The sequence below is a fragment of the Crotalus tigris genome, unplaced genomic scaffold, assembly GCF_016545835.1.
Source record: "Crotalus tigris isolate CLP2741 ecotype Arizona unplaced genomic scaffold, ASM1654583v1 scf7180000018549.3470463, whole genome shotgun sequence".
NCBI classification, from domain to species: Eukaryota; Metazoa; Chordata; class Lepidosauria; order Squamata; family Viperidae; genus Crotalus; species Crotalus tigris.
The window spans coordinates 3,360,360-3,377,108 of NW_024097072.1; the positions used below are offsets into that span (position 1 = coordinate 3,360,360).

The 16,749-nt window shown below is 50.0% G+C and overlaps 1 protein-coding gene across 2 annotated transcripts in view; it reads right to left on the minus strand.

Moving 5' to 3' along the window:
- The window catches only part of SEMA4C (semaphorin 4C), a 96,453-nt gene that overhangs the window by 55,111 nt on the left and 24,593 nt on the right, over positions 1 to 16,749 (minus strand). Inside the window, exon 1 of one of the 2 annotated variants that reach the window (XM_039354319.1) lies at positions 15,180 to 15,388. The exons of the other annotated variant lie outside the window; for it this stretch is intronic. The gene's annotated coding sequence lies outside the window, so the exon portion shown is untranslated. Of the gene's footprint in view, positions 1 to 15,179; positions 15,389 to 16,749 lie in introns of those variants that run through there. 2 annotated transcript variants of the gene reach the window in all.

Genomic DNA, 16,749 nt, shown 5'->3' on the forward strand with positions numbered 1-16,749 from the left:
TTGCAACCAGACCTCTGGCTGGGCCAGCTTAGCCAGCTGACCACATTGTGCTCCACACTCCAAGATGGAGTCCTCTCCCCTCCCCACCCAAACAGACATCCATTCGCCTTTTTTGTGGGTTCCTCCCCCCTGAACTTTAACTACTTCCTGCTTTGCATCAAGTCCAATGCTGAGTCAGCTCCACACCAGACTGGGGAGGAAGAGAAGCCAGGAAGGAACTGGATGCAATCATTATTTCTCCCAAAGCAGCAGGATTTTCCTTCTCCAATTGAGTTAGATCCGTATCCTCCTCTATTCCCACCTCCTGGGAACTAACTGTACTCCTTGGACAGTGAACTACAGATCTTCCAGGCCAAATCTGCCCGCCCATACCACATTCCCCCCAAAACAGACAGGATGGGAGGAGGCAGGCAAAGGAAATTGGAAGGGCAAAGAGGTGAGAAACGCATATCCAATGCATTTCTTTGCACGTCAGAGATCAGCTAGTGTCTCTCTGTTTGCCCATCATGATAAACAGGGCTAATTTTAAAGGGCGAGGGGAAGAGAGATTATGGTTTAGCACAGGGATAGGCAACCTTGGCTCTTTTAGGACTGGTGGACTTCAACTCCCAGAATTCCTGAGCCAGCATGGGGGAAACTTTGGCCCCTTCATGACTCGTGGACTTCAAACTCTCAGAATTCCTGAGCCAGCATGGCTCAGCTTGGAAACCTCTCCCTTTCCCCTCAGCACGGCTGGCTCAGGAATTCTGGGAGTTGGAAGTCCATGCTCATAAAAGAGCCAAGGTGGCCTATCCCTGGTTTAGCATGTTGTATGAACTCAGCTAATTTGGTTAGTTTAGGGTTGGGGTGTATTATGCACAGCCCGAAAATGGCTAAATATATCACACAAATGCAGTCTGTGTTCAAGTTATTCATGCTCGGCAAAGAAGAAATCAACTCTGTACAGCTAATCCTCAACTTATAACAGTTCATTTAGTGACTGTTCAAAGTCACAACAGCTGACTTATGACCGTTGAAAAAGTGACTTATGACCATTTTTCACACTTGCAACCATTGCAGCATCCCCATGGTCAACATGATTAAAATTCGGATGCTTAGCAACTGGTTCGTATTTATGACGATCGCTGTATCCCGGGGTCGCTGTGATCCCCTTTTGCGGTCTTCTCACACAAGCAAAGTCAACGGGGAAGCCAGATCCACTTAACAACCGTGTTACTAAGGTAATAATTGCAGCGATTGACTTAACGGTGGCAAGACGTAAAATGGGGCAAAACTCGCTTAACCAACGTCTCCCTTAGCAACATACATTTTGGGCTCAATTGTGGTCGTACGTTGAGGACTGCCTTGTACATGCCCAGAGTTTCTTAGAGAAACAGCAAGTCTTCAGTTTGCCTGGGGGTCTTCAGCCCTCTGCTGTCGCCCCTCTGCCTATCTCCCGGAGTTAAATTAACATTCCAATGGCTAATTTTCAGCCACATGGGTTTTGGCTACTTTTCGGGACAAAATAATCCCTTGAAAAGGTGTGTTAAGCCTCTAGGCAGCTCACGGCACCCAAAGCTAGCGAAACCCCAACCGCACATCCTCCATCTGGCGACATCACGACTGGAGAATAAATTACACGTTTGCCCTGTTCTGGCTGTTCCTGTCTTAGAACCAGGTTTCTGCATTCTTTTTCCAGCTTTAAGTAGAACAACTGGCTTTGCAGAGCTCGGCAGTTAACAGAAAGAGCAAAAGTCAGTAGCCAACAGAGACCTTAGCAAGTCCCTTTTTCTGAAGGTTCCCACCCCTGGAGGGCATCCAAGGGGCCTTGCAGGCAAGCACTTTAGCCAAAGCTTCCAGGTTACCAAGTCATTCCTAAAAAGATCTCTCCAATTCAGCCATCGCTGGTCAAACCTGGTTGAAAAGAAGCCAGCAGCTATGAAAGATGTCAGGGAAGGCAAATGATTTCAGGTAGTCCTCGACTTGCGACCATAATGGAGGCCAACACTTCTGTTGCTAAGCGAGGCAGTTTTTAAGTGGGGTTTGGCCCCATTTTATGACCTTTCTTGCCACCATTGGTAAGTGAAACACCGCAGCTGCTAAGTTGGTAGCATGGTCGTTAAGTGAATCTGGCTTCCCCATTGACTTTGCTCAAGCCGCAAAAGGGGATCACATGTGACCCGGGGACAGTGTGACCTTCATAAATGTGAGTCAGTTGCAAAGCGAATTTTGATCATGTGACCACAGGGATGCTGTAACGGTTGTGTGAAAAATAGTCATAAGTCAGTTTTTTCAGTCCCGTTATAATTTCAAACAGTCATTAAATGAACTGTTCTAAATGAAGGACTACCTGTAATTAAAGGTAACCCTGGCCCAGTTCTGCTTGCAGGTATACTGAAAGCTTCTGCACCAGAGACAAATTCCTTGTGTGTCCGATCACACTTGGCCAATAAAGAATTCTATTCTATTCTATTCTATTCTATTCTATTCTATTCTATTCTATTCTATTCTATTCTATTCTATTCTATTCTATTCTATTCTATTCTATTCCATTCCATTCCATTCCATTCCATTCCATTCCATTCTTTTTTTATATTTTATATTCTATTCTATTCCATTCCATTCCATTCTATTATATTCTACTCTATTCTAGTCCAGTCCAGTCTATTCTTATCAAGTTCTGTTTTCAAAATCTTGGAAGCTGTTGGAAGGAGTCCACTAAAGGCTCTTTGTCACAATTTTCAGAAAGGCATTCTCAGGAGCTTTTAGAAGAAATATATTATCCCTCCTACACACAACAAAAGCCATGGGAAGATGGCTTTTAAAAAATATTTGCTGCCTACCAGTGGCATTGTTCCAGAGATGGAAGACCATCATATGACAAGGGCAGCAATGCCAATGCCAATCAAACCCAAGGCTGGGTTTGAATAATTTAAGATGCTAGTCCTGATGACAGCTGAATTGCCTTTCTGGAGCACTCCACATATATCAGATTCTACTAATTCAGGAAACAGAAAGACTCAAGTTTTGCTTCCTGTTAAAGGGGAACAATCTGGCTTAATCACTGTTTGCTGGATGGATGGATGGATGCAGCAGCCCCCAGCCAGCTTTACCGGAGCAGACTGTGCAGGCAAAGGATCGCATGTGAAATAGGTAGCGGTGCTTCCCCCCCCTCCAAATACACCCAGCTGTGGTCTTTCCAATGCCCAAGCAGTGCACAAACCAAACCCCCCCCCCCATTTTTCATACATCCAGATGCCAGGCCAGAGAGATTTGGGCTGAAAGTGCTCAAAAACCCTCAAGTTCCACCAAGGTAGCAGCCGTAGCTGCCATTGTTTTCCATTAAGGGAAACAGGAAATGTCGACTTTCCCAGGGTCTCTGGGGGAGTAAAGTTCATGGCAAAGAGGTAGATATAAATGGATTTCCGGAAAGGAGAAAGAGCTCAGCTAGCGTTCTGTGGGAACTGCAAAGCCTTCTTCCAGAAATCGACACGGTTGAGCCATTCGTTGCTCAGTGCTTAGAACAGTGTTTCTCAACCTTGACAATTTTAAGGCATGTGGACTTCAACTCCCAGAATTCCAGAACCAGCAATGCTAGCTGTGGAATTCTGGGAGTTGGTCCACATACCTTAAAATTGTCAAGGTTGAGAAACACTGGCTTAGAAGAAGCTGGTTTAGGTCAGCTGAGGGATGACAGACCAGAAGGGAAATCGTAGACAAGTCACCCCAACCTGGTTTTGTAAGAAGAGCTGGATTCAATTCCCACCCAGAAGGGACCCCATACCACCAAGGGCTCTGAACTTACGCAGAGTCTCTCCCCCCCCCCCCGGTCTGGGAGAAAGCAACTCTATGGCATTGTCTCTCAACCTCGGTGGCTTTAAGACGTGGACTTCAACTCCCAGAATCCCCCTGCCGGTTAGGGGATGAATGCAAAAGAGGGTAGAGTTTGCACACCCCATCCAAATTCAGCAACCCGGCTTGTCTGTCTGTCAGTCCCCCCCCCTACCGTTTCCTGACATCTATCATGGCTATATTATACATCTATAACATGGTTACTTGTGCATCTAGGACAACATTGTGATGAGCACAGAACTGGGACAGGGATTCTCTTCGGTCCAGAATAGGCGTGAGAAAAAGCTATCCAACAGGCTCAGGTAATCTGCAGCAGGTTACACGCCACGTCCCCGGAGAAAAACAACAACCTGGCATTGTCAGAGCTCTTTTCGTCCTGTCAAAACCAACCTCCACACACAGAGTTCTTGGCCAAAGGTGTGAGAGAGCAGATTGTGAAACCCCTGCTTGGCAATTTCCCCAAAGTTTCTTCTCCTGAGAAAACGGGGCAGCTGAACATTGCTTCTGGATTTCTTCTAGCGATGGTTTCATGTGGGCTTGTTGGTCTCCGCAGTGACGTGTCCTTATTTATTTATCTCCCGCTTGTATTATTTTTTTTAAAGAACTAAAAGTGGTGAACACATACAATATTCCTTCCTACTCTTCCCCCCCCCCCAAACAGCTATTTTGCGAGTTGAGTTAGGCTGAGAGAGAAGGACTGGCTCAAAGTCACCCAGCTGGCTATGTCACTAAGCGGGACTAGAACTCCCAGCACTCCTGTGGTTTCTGTCGTGCAGCTTTCAGCACTGGACCAAACTGGCTCTTCTCACACTTCACAGCCTCCGTGGCTGCTTCTATTTCCAATCTGGAATAGCCCAGGGCAGGGGTAGGCAACCTTGGCTCTTTTATGACTCATGGACTTCAACTCCCAGAATTCCTGAGCCAGCCCACAAGTCACAAAAGAGCCAGGGTTGCCTACCCCTGGCCCAGGGCAGGAGGTCTCAGGGGGCCAAACCAAAGGCGGATCCGCCAAAGAGGCTCCAGAGGTCTCCGTGTTCCAGAGCAGCCACAGAAGACCCTGAGCAATTTCACCGCCGCACTCATCTTCGCAGGAAGGAATTTCAAAAACTAAACCTGGGTTCCTCAAATAGAAACGGAGAAGAGGGAGACCAAAATGCCAGCCTGTTTTGCCTGCAAAAGCCGCAAGGCCTTCTTCTTTTTCCCGTCTCTTCATCCAACGGCAGGGCAGGAACTCAACCAGAAAAGCAGGTATCAGCAGCATTAGATTACAGACCGTAGAGAAGTGGATCTGGGCAGCAGCATTAGATGGGAGATTATCTGCCTCCGAATACTGGAACACGGGGAGTGCAAACAATTAAATCAGAATTCATTGAAAACGCCAGGCTGAGTCTGGAGCAGCTGTTCTCCTGCAAATGCCTGAAGGGAACAAGGACTGTCATTTAGAGCACCAGCAGCAGCGTGGGTGGCCCAGGCACCTCTTGCAGGAGAAAGTGCCTGCTTTAGAGAGCCTTGCCCAGAAGATCCTCGGCTTACAACCATTTGACAATTCAAAGTTACAACAGCACTGAAAAAGAAGGGACTTTATCACCATTTCTCACACCAATGATGACCGTTGCAGCATCTCCGGGCTGCAAAGGCTTGGCAACTGTCTCATATGGATGACGGTTGCGGTGATCTGGGGTCACGGGATCCTCTTTCGCCCCCTTCGGACGAGCAAAGTTTTCAAGAAAGAAGGCAGCTTCACTTAAGAACCGAGTTTGCTAACTTAGCAATTGCCGAGATGTACTTAGCAACCGTCGTAAAATGGAACCAGGAACTCACCTAACAACTGTCTCGCTGAGCAACGGAATTGTGGGGCTCAGCGGTGGTCGTAAGCTGAGGACTACCTGCACGGTATCTTCAACCTGCGCTACGTCTTTCCACCAGGAACTCAAGATTGCTTACGACAACCTGGAGTGACCGATGATTCTATTTAAGCCATGCACAACAATTCTGTGAGGTAGGCTAGGCGAAGACAGATTCCATGGAGATGGAGGAGGAGCTGACCCTGGATCCCTCCTGGTGCTAGACGGGAAGGGCTCTTCCTGGCTGGGGCTGGTCTGCTCCAGGTAAAGATGTTCCTCAGCTGAAAAGGACTTCTGGTTTTATCTATCTGGCTTTCTTAGCAACATTGTAAATGTGCTTTGCCACTTCTGTCTTCCTCTGTGTCTTCCTCTGGGGCAAGGGTTCTCAACCTTGGCAACTTTAAGACTTGTGGACTTCATTTCTTCAGTTTCCCTATGTAGCCTCCAGAGTCAAACTGCTTGGTAAGCCCCCCATCCAAATGCTAACCGGGTCCGACTCTGCTTAGCTTCCAAGTCCAGAGAAAGCTGGCCGCTAGCAGAGCATAGAACAAAAACCTTTTGTCTGCTCAAGGGTTAAAACTGGTTTAAGAAAGGCAGAGGGGGGGGGGGATTCAGCTCTAATCTCCCAAAACTGAGATGGCTCTTTGTTTACCTGTGGCTGGAACAAAGGAGAAAAGCAGAGGGAGGAAAGGAATACCGTGAGAAGAAAACCTTTGACAGAGTATTGTAAAATCTGGAGGCAGAATAAATCTCACAAAGGAGGAAGGTTTCCCCCCCCCCCAAAAAATCCTCAAATGTCAAACAGGCAAGCAACAAGAAATCAGAGCATACAGACGTGGGTGGCTCAGCCCCAAAGAGTTGTTAAGTGAATCATGCCCACTTTTATGATTTAGTAGTTGTTAAAGGAACCACTGCTATTAAGTGAATCATGCCGTCGTTAAGCAGGTCCAGCTTCTTCTGGCCTGTGGGAAGGTTGCAAATGGCAACCACATGACCCTGGGACACTACGGTACAAATGTCAATCACATGACCATGGGGATGCTGCAAGAGTCGTAAGTGTGAGGACCGGTCGTTAAGTCACTTTTTCCAATGTTGTTGGAACTTGGAATGGTCCCTAAATGAATGCACACAGAATAGAATAGATCTTAGAATAGATCTTAGAATAGAGCTGGAAGGGACCTTGGAGGTCTTCTAGTCCAGCCCCCTGCTCGAGCAGGAGAACCTATACTATTTCAGACAAGTGACTGTCTAGCCTCTTCTTAAAAACCTCCAGTGATGGAGCGCCCACGATTTCTGGAGGCAAGATGTTCCACTGGTTGATTGTCCTCACTGCCAGGAAGTTTCTCCTTAATTCCAGGTTGCTTCTCTCTTTGATCAGCTTCCAACCATTGTTTCTCGTCCTTCCCTCTGGTGCTTTGGTGAACAACCTGACCCCCTCTTCTTTGTGGCAGCCCCTCAGATACTGGAAGACGGCTATCATGCCTCCCCTATTTCTTCTTTTCTTTAGACTGGCCAAACCCAAGTTCTAAAGACTCTTCAGGCCTTTGATCATCTTAGCTACTCTTCTCTGAATTTTTTCCCGACTCTCAACATCTTTTTTGTGACATGGTGACCAAAAGTGGCTGCAGTATTCCCGGTGTGGTCTTACTAGGGCTTAGTACTTTGCGTGATCTTGATTCTATGCCTCTGTTTATACGACCCAGGATTGTATTAGCTTTTTTGGCTGCTGCTGCACACTGCTGGCTCATGGTCAAGTGATCGTTCACTAGACTCCAAGGTCCCTCTCACAGTTACTATTTTTAAGCCAGGTCTCGCCCAATCTGTATTTGTACCTTTGGTTTTTCCTGCCTAAACACTGAAACAGATAAAGTCTCCATTAGGGCTGCTCGTAGTTAGCCTCCTCCGGATGTGCTGGGGCTGCTACTCCAGAATTCCCACCTTCAGGAAGTTACAGCTGGAGGAAATGGGCCAGGCTGGAAAAGTGCTAGTTATTTGCGTGGGGTGACCATCTTTCGCATCAAGAAGTAGATGCGCTTGTTTATCTGTTGCTATTTTGGGGGCTCTGACCTCAGAGGGACCAGTGTCAAGATTTAAAATCTATTTTTATAGAGACACTGCTATTTTAATTCTTATTTACGGAGAATGCCAAGAACCGTAAAAGCAACGGCTGCCCACTTCTGATCTATGGAGATGGTACTTTCTGTTTTCTTATCTCCCTTTCTTCCAGAATCCCTTCCTTTTATGCCCACAACCGCCAACCTGGGACTAGGAGATCTCCAAGGTCCCTCCCAATTTTGTTATTCTGGTCTGGTTTTCCTCTCCAAGTGTTCCTGAATTTGGCTGGAGAATAGATAGCTACTTGTCATCCAATCCCAGCTCTGGCTAAATTGATGCCTTTGAAATATGTTGGATTACAGCTCATGCATCAGAGATGAAAGCAGGACTTAAGACTCTCCAACCAGTGGATTGTTCTATGTAAATCAGCCAACTGCCTGATGGTTCAAATCTAGAAAAATACAGGATAGCTGCCCACATTCGCTGAGTTCAACCGTGACCCACTTGCTCTGATGAATGAGGAGCTGGACTAGATGACCCCCATGGTTCCTTCCCACCTTCTGAGTGTATGGCACATTGGTGGCTGATTTGTTGCAGGAGTTGCTTTTCCAGCAGTGCAGCACCTGTTCTCTGCTAGCAATAGCAATAGCACTTAGACTTATATACCGCTTCACGGTGCTTTTGCAGCCCTAAGCGGTTTACAGCGTCAGCAAGTTGCCCTCAACAATCTGGCTCCTCATTTTACTGAAGGATGGAAGGCTGAGTCAACCTTGAGTCGGTCAGGATCGAACTCCTGGCAGTGGGCAGAGTCAGCCTGTCATGCTGCCTTCTAACCACTGCGCTATATTCTTTTCTTTTAGTGAGATCGATGGGTAATCCTTGACTTACAACCACTTGCGTAGTGCCTGATCAGAGTTACAAGGGTTCGGAAAAAAAGTGACTTATGACAAATCCTTGCACTTATGACTGTCACCCCCCCCCCACAAACGTGATCATGATCTGAGAGCTTGTCAACCAGCTCACTCGTACAATGTTTGTGCTCTTCCCAGGCAGCTTCCCACAATCAAAGTCAAAAGGGAAGCCAGCCAGAAAGATCACAAATCACTGTCATGTGACATCTCACATAATCCCAGCTGACAGGAGTAGGCAACCTCGGCTCTTTTATGACTCGTGGACTTCAAATCCCAGAATTCCTGAGCCAGCATGGCTCAGCCTGGAAACCTCTCCCTGTCTCTTCAGCATGGCTGGCTCAGGAATTCTGGGAGTTGAAGTCCACTAATCATAAAAGAGCCAAGGTGGCCTACCCCTGCCCCAGCATCACTGAATGACAAATTTCCTGGTTCCAATACAGATAGCCCTTGACTTACAATAATTCATTTAGTGACTGTTCAAAATGACAACAGCACTGAAAAAAGTGACTTCTGAATGTTGTTCACACTTGCCACCGTTGCTGCATCCCCTACGGTCAGGTGATCAAAATCCAGCCGCTTGGCAACTGACTCATATTTATGACGGTTGCAGTGTCACGGGGTCACGGGATCACCTTGGGTGACCTTCCAATGAGCAAAAACCATGGGGAAGCCAGATTCACTTAACAACCGTGTTGCTAACTTGACAACTGCAGCCATTCACTTCACAGCTGTGGGAAGAACGGTCGCAAAACGAAGCAAAGTTCATTTAACAAACGTTTTGCTTACAATAGAAATGTTAGGGTCATAAGTTGAGGACCCCTTTACAACTGCTTTTCTCTGCTATGGACGGGGCGAGAGAGTTAGGCCTAAAGACTAACTTGGACCTTGTTTTCCAACAGCATCTGGGTCAGCAGCTCCAAAGGCCCAGAATCCACAGCTGTGGCCTTCTGGACCTGCCATGCTGGCACACTCCAAAATGGGGTCAAAAAGGCAAAGCTACGCCGCAGCTCTCCTCCTGCTAACCTGGCCGAAAAACAGAGCCAGAGCCAGACCCCGCTCGGCCGGCCTGCCTGTGTTTTGAAGTAACAGAACCACAGCGCTGGAAGACGCTCGGCTTCTCTGGAAGCCACCCAGCCGCTCCGCCCCAAAGGAAAAACCACCGCAGAAACCCAGATCAAAGAGAGCTCCAGAGATCAAGGGACAGAGACGCAGGATGCTGGGCCAATTGAACGTGGCTGCTCTCCTCACCATCCCTGTGCTCCAGGGGTTGGAGAGGGGAACCTGGCCCTGCTCCCCAAAAGAAAAGTGCACAGAAATAGCCTGTTTTCCGCCCCCTAATCCCCCCAGCTTGGAAAGAAGGAAAATGTTGGGGGGGGGGTTGCGGCTGAGATGCAGGTGTCTGCTTCCAACAAGAATATGCATCTACCCCCCCCAAGTGTGGGGCAAGTGTTCTTTAAATAGGCAAGGGGGGGAGGAACACACTCCTTTTTCTGTCTCCAAGATGGAACAACTTGATTAAAGGGGGGAGGGGAGACATTGTTGGATGGCGCTCTCCCCCCAATTTTTAAACTTTTCATTAAGGTTTCCAGCGTCAATATTCTGCAAACTACACTTTTTTAAAATTTCCCTAAGTTAATTGTTTTATTATAGAATTCAAACAACGCATGATACCCGAGCGCAGGGCTGCCTATCTGACAGAAGCTGGAAGCTGTGAACCCTGCAAGGATTATAGCGAATTCAATCTTTCCAAAGAATAAAAAAGTTCACTATCAACATTCCACCTGATTTCTAGTGTCGGTATGAACAGAAGGTGGCTTGCACTGTGCAGTTCATGCTGAAGAGGGAGAGATCAATAAGTAGTTGTCAAATGCCCCCCTCCCTAGGGGAGTTTTTGCTTTCAATACAGATTTATGCTTTTATCTGTCCTGGTTTTATTGCCACCCAGAGCCGATGGGTGGCACAGAAATTTAATAAATAAATAAAACAGATAAAAAACACTCTTTTGTTATTGTGGTGAGCTGCGGCCCAGAATTCTGTTTCAGAAACGCAGCCATATATCCATCTTTTCAATACAATGTTAAAAAAACGAATGCATCGAATTCATTTTTGCAATATGACAAAGTGATGCTCCACGGAAGCCTGGGGAGATCCATGCGAGGCACGATCCCAGTTCCTCTAAGCCTCCAAAAAGGCTCCTGCCTAGCTAAGGGAAGGCAGGAATCCCGCAGAGCAGAAGAAAGGGTAGATCAGGAACCTGAAAGCAACCAGAAGCGGCTGTGACACGGTTTCCCCTTTCCACCATTCGGTCTTGCATAAACACAACATCAAGTGCTGATGTGCCTGTATTAATTAATATGAAAGCATGGATGCTCTTTGGCTCTGCTCTCAAGAGTCTGTGACAGATTGGAAAACCTCCAGGAGTTATAGAGGGAAAGGATGGGAAAACCCATTCTCTCCTTCCCCCCCTTCTCCATGTTGCATGCGGCGGCTGATTTGGAATGAAATGAACACAGAAGCAGAATAACAGAATTGGGAGGTTCCTCGGAGGTCTTCTAGTCAAACCCCCTGCTCAGGCAGGAAGCCCTATATATCATTCCAGATAAATGGTTGTCCAATCTCTTCTTAAAACCCCGTGATGGAGCACCCACAACTTCTGGAGGCAAGTTGTTCCACTGATTAATTGTTCTCACTGTCAGGAAATTTCTCCTTAGTTTTAGGTTGCTTCTCTCTTTGATTAGTTTCCATCCGTTGCTTCTTGTCCTGCCTTCAGGCACCTTGGAGAAGAGCTTGACTCCCTCTTCTTTGGGGCAGCCCCTGAGATATTGGAACACTGCTATCATGTCCCCCCCCTCCTTTTCTTCATTAAACTAGACATACTCAATTCCAGCAACCGTTCTTTATATGTTTTAGCCTCCAGTCCCCTAATCATCTTTGTTGCTCTTCTCGTCTCAACATCTTTTTTACATTGCAAAGCTGGATGTAGTATTCCAAGCGTGGCCTTGTTGTAAAGTAGTATTAACACTTCACGTGATCTTGATTCTATCCCTCTGCTAATGCAGCTGCAGCACATGGCTGGCTGATATTTAAGTGATTGTCCAGTAGGACTCTTAGATTCCTCTCACAGTTACTACTATTGAGCCAGGTACCATCTACACTATACCTGCGCATAGGTATAGAATGGGTTTTCCTTCTGGATCAATAAGCAATCATTCTGAATCCAGAGAAATCTCCCTCAGATCCAGAGTTCGTGCAGAGTTCATTTTCCCAGCCCAACACATCCAAAGACTTCCTAGTAGAACTCAAGGAGGGCATGGGGTCTCTTCTCTGCACCCAGCAAAATACTCAAAGGTACACTGCCTCTTGAGGGGGAGCCTCCATTCTCTGCTAATAGTTGAAGACAACTATCTGCCATTCCCTCTGTCTGATTATTTATTTTTGAAATACCGTAACTGAAATGACTTGTCACTGGATCCCGCAGACCAACTGCTGCCTGGTGCAGTTCCCATTGTCTACTCCAAAGCCATTGCTAATGAGATTCCAATCAGTCTAAGTTTAAAGGTACGCAGGCTAGAACTACATATCAGAGACAAATCATCCATCACCAATTACCCACCAAAGATATTAATCTATGATTTGATGAATAGACTCAATTGCCTGGATACATGACAGCCTAAATCGTCAGCTTTCTGAACCACAAAGTACCAGTAGCCAGCTGCCTTGTACATAAAGGGGTTATGTGAACCCCATTGTTAAAAGCTTTCAAACAAGCTATCTCCTTTTCGAAATACATCCTTGGAGTCCACCAATCTACCCTACTGAGCACCAGAGGTTGGTTCCAAGCCTTGTTGAAGCAGCAGTTACAAACAGCTTTGCGGGCACATCTACCCATATGCTGGCCTTCCTTCTCCCAATAAAGGAGAAAATTTATAGCTTGGGTTTGAAATAAGGCACAGGTGTCAAACTTGGCCACTCCGTGACACACAACTTTTTTTTCATTGCTGGAGCTGGGGTGGGCGCGGCCTTCACATGATGCAACCGGCAGTTTGACACCCCTGAATAAGGGGTCCTTAGTGCTTTCTGAGCTTGGTTGTTTTCTTGCATATGGTTCGTCATGACCCAACTAGGTAACATCATCAGTGCTAGAAGAGGGGGGAGGAGGGGGAGGAGGAGGACAGACTGTGGAATTGGTGCTCTCTGAGCTTGGTTGTTTTCTTGCAAACATCTCATGACTCAGCTAGGGAACATAATCAATGCCAGAAGGAAGTGGGGTTCGTGGAGGAGGAGGAGGAGGACTGTGACATCCTTGGTGCTCTCTGAGCTTGGCTACTTTCTTGCAGACGTTTCATGACCCAAACTAGGTAACATCATCAGTGTTTGTAGCCCAGCTTATCCGAACTATAGCATGGATGATGTTAGAAACAGCCAAGCTCAGAGAGCACCCAGGACCCCTCATTTCCTTCTCCCACACCCCAAAAAGCTTCACCTGTTGATTCTCCCCATCCAGCTGCCGCACGTGGCACAAGAGCAAATCCAGCTGGGTTATTTCAGATCAGCTGGCAACTTTTTCCTCTCAGGCTCAAAAGAAACAAGAGACGCCAGGCGGAGGGGTGTGTGCCAGGCGACACTCCACAACAAAAAGCTACACTGAACGCTGGGTGTCTCCCTGCCTTTGTACTCCTGTAAACAAACTCTGGGGATCAATCTGAGTGTTTTGGAATGACTGAGAAAAAGAGTGAACGGAACATATACATAAAAGCGGAGGAGGAACCAGAGAGATTGGGGAGAACGGGATCCGCACTGCGGGGTGTAACCTCGAGAGTGCTGGGTGTACAAACAGAAAGAGCTCTAGCTGAGGTCTGTTTTAAAAGGTTTTACCAATATCCTTTGGCTCACCAGCTGCCCCGACTCTGGAAAATCAGCAGAAGGCAAACATCTCCTAAAGAGAATCACGTGGGGGCGAGGGAGGGCAGCTCACGTTGGTTTTCTTTGAAAAAATAAAGGGCAGCCTCTCTGAGCAGGGCACAGGAGGACCAAAACAACAGATGATGAGAAAGATTGAGCCACAAAAGTCTGAAAAATCCGGCAAGAAGACCCTTTGGCATTACTCTGGTAGATCCACGGGGACCTCTGGGGAAGGGATCTGGCGGCAGGGGCTGCCCCTCCACCCCTACCTGTGGAGGGGGGGGCGAGGCCCAGAGCACGAGTCCAATGCTGCAACTCTGAGCCTGGCTCCAGGAACTGCCAAGCCCAGCCCTCTTGCTCCACCGCCCAGGTTGGAGTAAACAGGCCCTTTGCCAAGTTCTCGACAAAATAAAAATAAATAAAAAAATGCGGGTGCAGCCTTGCAAAGAGGAGGGCAGAAAGTCAGCTGGAAGGAGAAACCTGATCCGGAGTAAAACAGAGCCGCACAAACACAGGAAGAAAAGAGAAAGCAAAGCGGAGACGAGAGAGAGAGAGAGAGAGAGAGAGAGAGAGAGAAAAGGGGGGGAGTGCAGAGTTTTTTCTAGCAAGGTAGTAGGTCCAACGCAGCTCCCCTCCCCCGAAAAAAAACCCCGTGCACCCCCAAATACCAACACAAACTGCCGGGAAGCCAAAGAAAGGCCGTGCGTGGAAAAGGGCGCTGGTGGGCGTCCCACCCACCCGAAGGCTGAGTTGCGCCCACCGCCCGTTGCAAAGAAGAGCAATTAAACAATCAATCAATCAAATAAAATAAGCAGCCGCCGCCAGCCGAGCCTTTCGCCCGAAGGGGCGAGCCAGGGAGCTCAGCCGCGCTGGCGACTCGCCTGCCCGCCCGCCTTTCTTTCGGGCTAGCGGGCCGAGCTCCGGCGGGCAGCGCTCGGAAGCGGCGCCCGGAGCTCCTTTTGCAGGAGTGGCGGAGGATGGAGAAGCGGCCGGGCTCCGCCGCCGCCCCTCCCGGGAGACAAACGGGCCGGGCTGGCCGAAGGGAGCCCGCCGGGGAGACGGATGGGAGGAGGACGGGGGGGGGGCGGCAGCCGCGACGAGAAAGGAGGGCGCTCCCCCCGCTCAGCCTCTCTCCGAAGCGGCTCCGTTCCCTTTGTCTCCCGCTCCTTCGCCCCCTTCCTCCCCCCGCCCAGCCCCGTAATTAATTCCCAATCAGGGCTGCGCTTCGCCGGGGGGGGGGCGCATGGAAAGCGGGGTGGGGGGAGGCGGAGAGGCGCTCGAGCCCCTCCAAGGCCCGGGGGGGTGGGGGCGTCCATCCACGCGTGGCCGAGGCTCCCCTCGCGCCGGGCAAAAGTGGGGGGCGCTGCCACCTGACGGGGGTCCCTGCCGGGAAACTCCCCTGGAGTTGGCAAAGCCGGAGGGAGGGGGGGACGCGAGGCAGAGGGACCCCCCTTTGCTTCCTCGGGGAGGGGGGGGACACGGGGGGGCTGCCTTCCTTCCTTTCTTCCCTCCCCCTCTGAGGACTTGCGGGTTCCCAGCCTGGCAGCCTCACCTCCCCCCAAAAGTCCCCCGCGGGCCGGAGAGAGCGAGACCATAGCCCCGGCGTGGCGGCCCTTCGCAGCCCCGCAGCGCTTACCTCTTCGGCTCCTGCAGCCCGTTCGGCGGCTTCCCTGCTCCGAGAAGGAAGGAGGGAGCGAGGGAGGGAGAAGGCAGGCAGGCAGGGAGGAAGGGCGGGCGGGCGAGCCCCAATCACATGCCCGGCTCCCCGGTGGGCGCGAGTGGCCACTCCCGCGGCGCGGACGGGCAAAGTTGGCGAGGCGCAGCTGGCTGCCCCGGCGGTGGCTGCTCCTGGCTCTCTCCGCTGCGCTGAGCTGAGCTGCGCCTGGCTGGGCGAACGCCTCCCCTCCGCTCGGCCGCCCCTTTTCTTCCCCCTCCTCCCTTGACGTCAAGGCCGGGCTGGGCGGGAGGCTGGAGCAGAGCCCGGGCGCGCACCCGCGCGCGCACCCGCTCCGCCGCCGGCCCTGGCCCAGCCCCGAGTCCCGTGGGGCGCGGCGGGACCGCTCTCCGCTCCCGCCGCGGCGGGGACTCCCGGCAACCCTGCCCGCTTTAGGCGCTGGAGCCTGGACGGGGAGCCCGAGCGTCGCCCCTTCTCGCGGCTCTCCCTCCTGCAGCCGGAGGCAGAACAAAGCCGGCGTTCTCCTCCGCCATCCAGGCGTTACGGAAGGCTACCCGGGTCTCCGGAGACAGCCCGGGCTCGTCTGAAGCGCTGCCCTCTGCCGGGCGGACCGGCAGCGGCCGGCTTTCCTTCGGACCCGGGTCGTTTCCCCCCCCCCTCCCCGGCTTTCTTTGGGCCTCCCAGCTCGGGGAAAGGGACTCTCGCGTCTCCCGAACGGCGTTCACACGTGCCTCGATCCGTTGGCGCCGGGAATGTTCGTGTTCTGGGTTGGCCCCAGCCGAGGAATCCCCACCTGCCCCATTCGCACCACTGGCGAGGCGGAACTTGTGGCTGGCCGGGTCGCTGTTGTGTGAAGGCGACCCGAGCGTCGGGCTGCGAGCAACAGTTGCAAGAGCCTTATGGATCAAACTAGATGAATCCCAATGGAGCAGTTCAGCCAATCCATCAATCCATTCCTGCCAACAGTAAAAAGTCGGTTTGCTTTATAGCTCCTGAGAAGGTGATGGGCAGCCAAACTTCCCTGTGTGAGTGTCTCTTGCATCCATCTGCACAATGTTCAAAAGGGAAATTACCTTTCAGATGCCACTGCCACCTGAGAAACCAGTTAGAGGGGTGGGCAACCTGAAGCCTTGAGGCCATATAGACAGACCCTGGTCCGCTCCAGTCCTGCCTGCTGTGGGAATGGCATTCCTTACACCCTTTGATAGGTTTCTTGGGGATCAGAAGAACAAGGGGAGAGGCAAAACTTAAAAATAATAATAAAATTCCAACCCTGCCATATATTTCTGGTTATTTAATGAGGTCTCATGTTTAGGATGGTTATACTTTTAACCAGGGGTTTTCCAAATTGGCCTTTGACTTGTGAACTTCAACTCTCAGAATTCCCCAGCCAGGCATGCTGGCTGAGGAATTCTGGGAGTTGAAGTCCACAAGCAGGGGTCTTCCAACTTGTCCCTTTTATGATTTGTGGACTTCAATTCCCAGAATTCCTCAGCCAGGCATGCTGGCTGAGGAATTCTAGGAGTCGAAG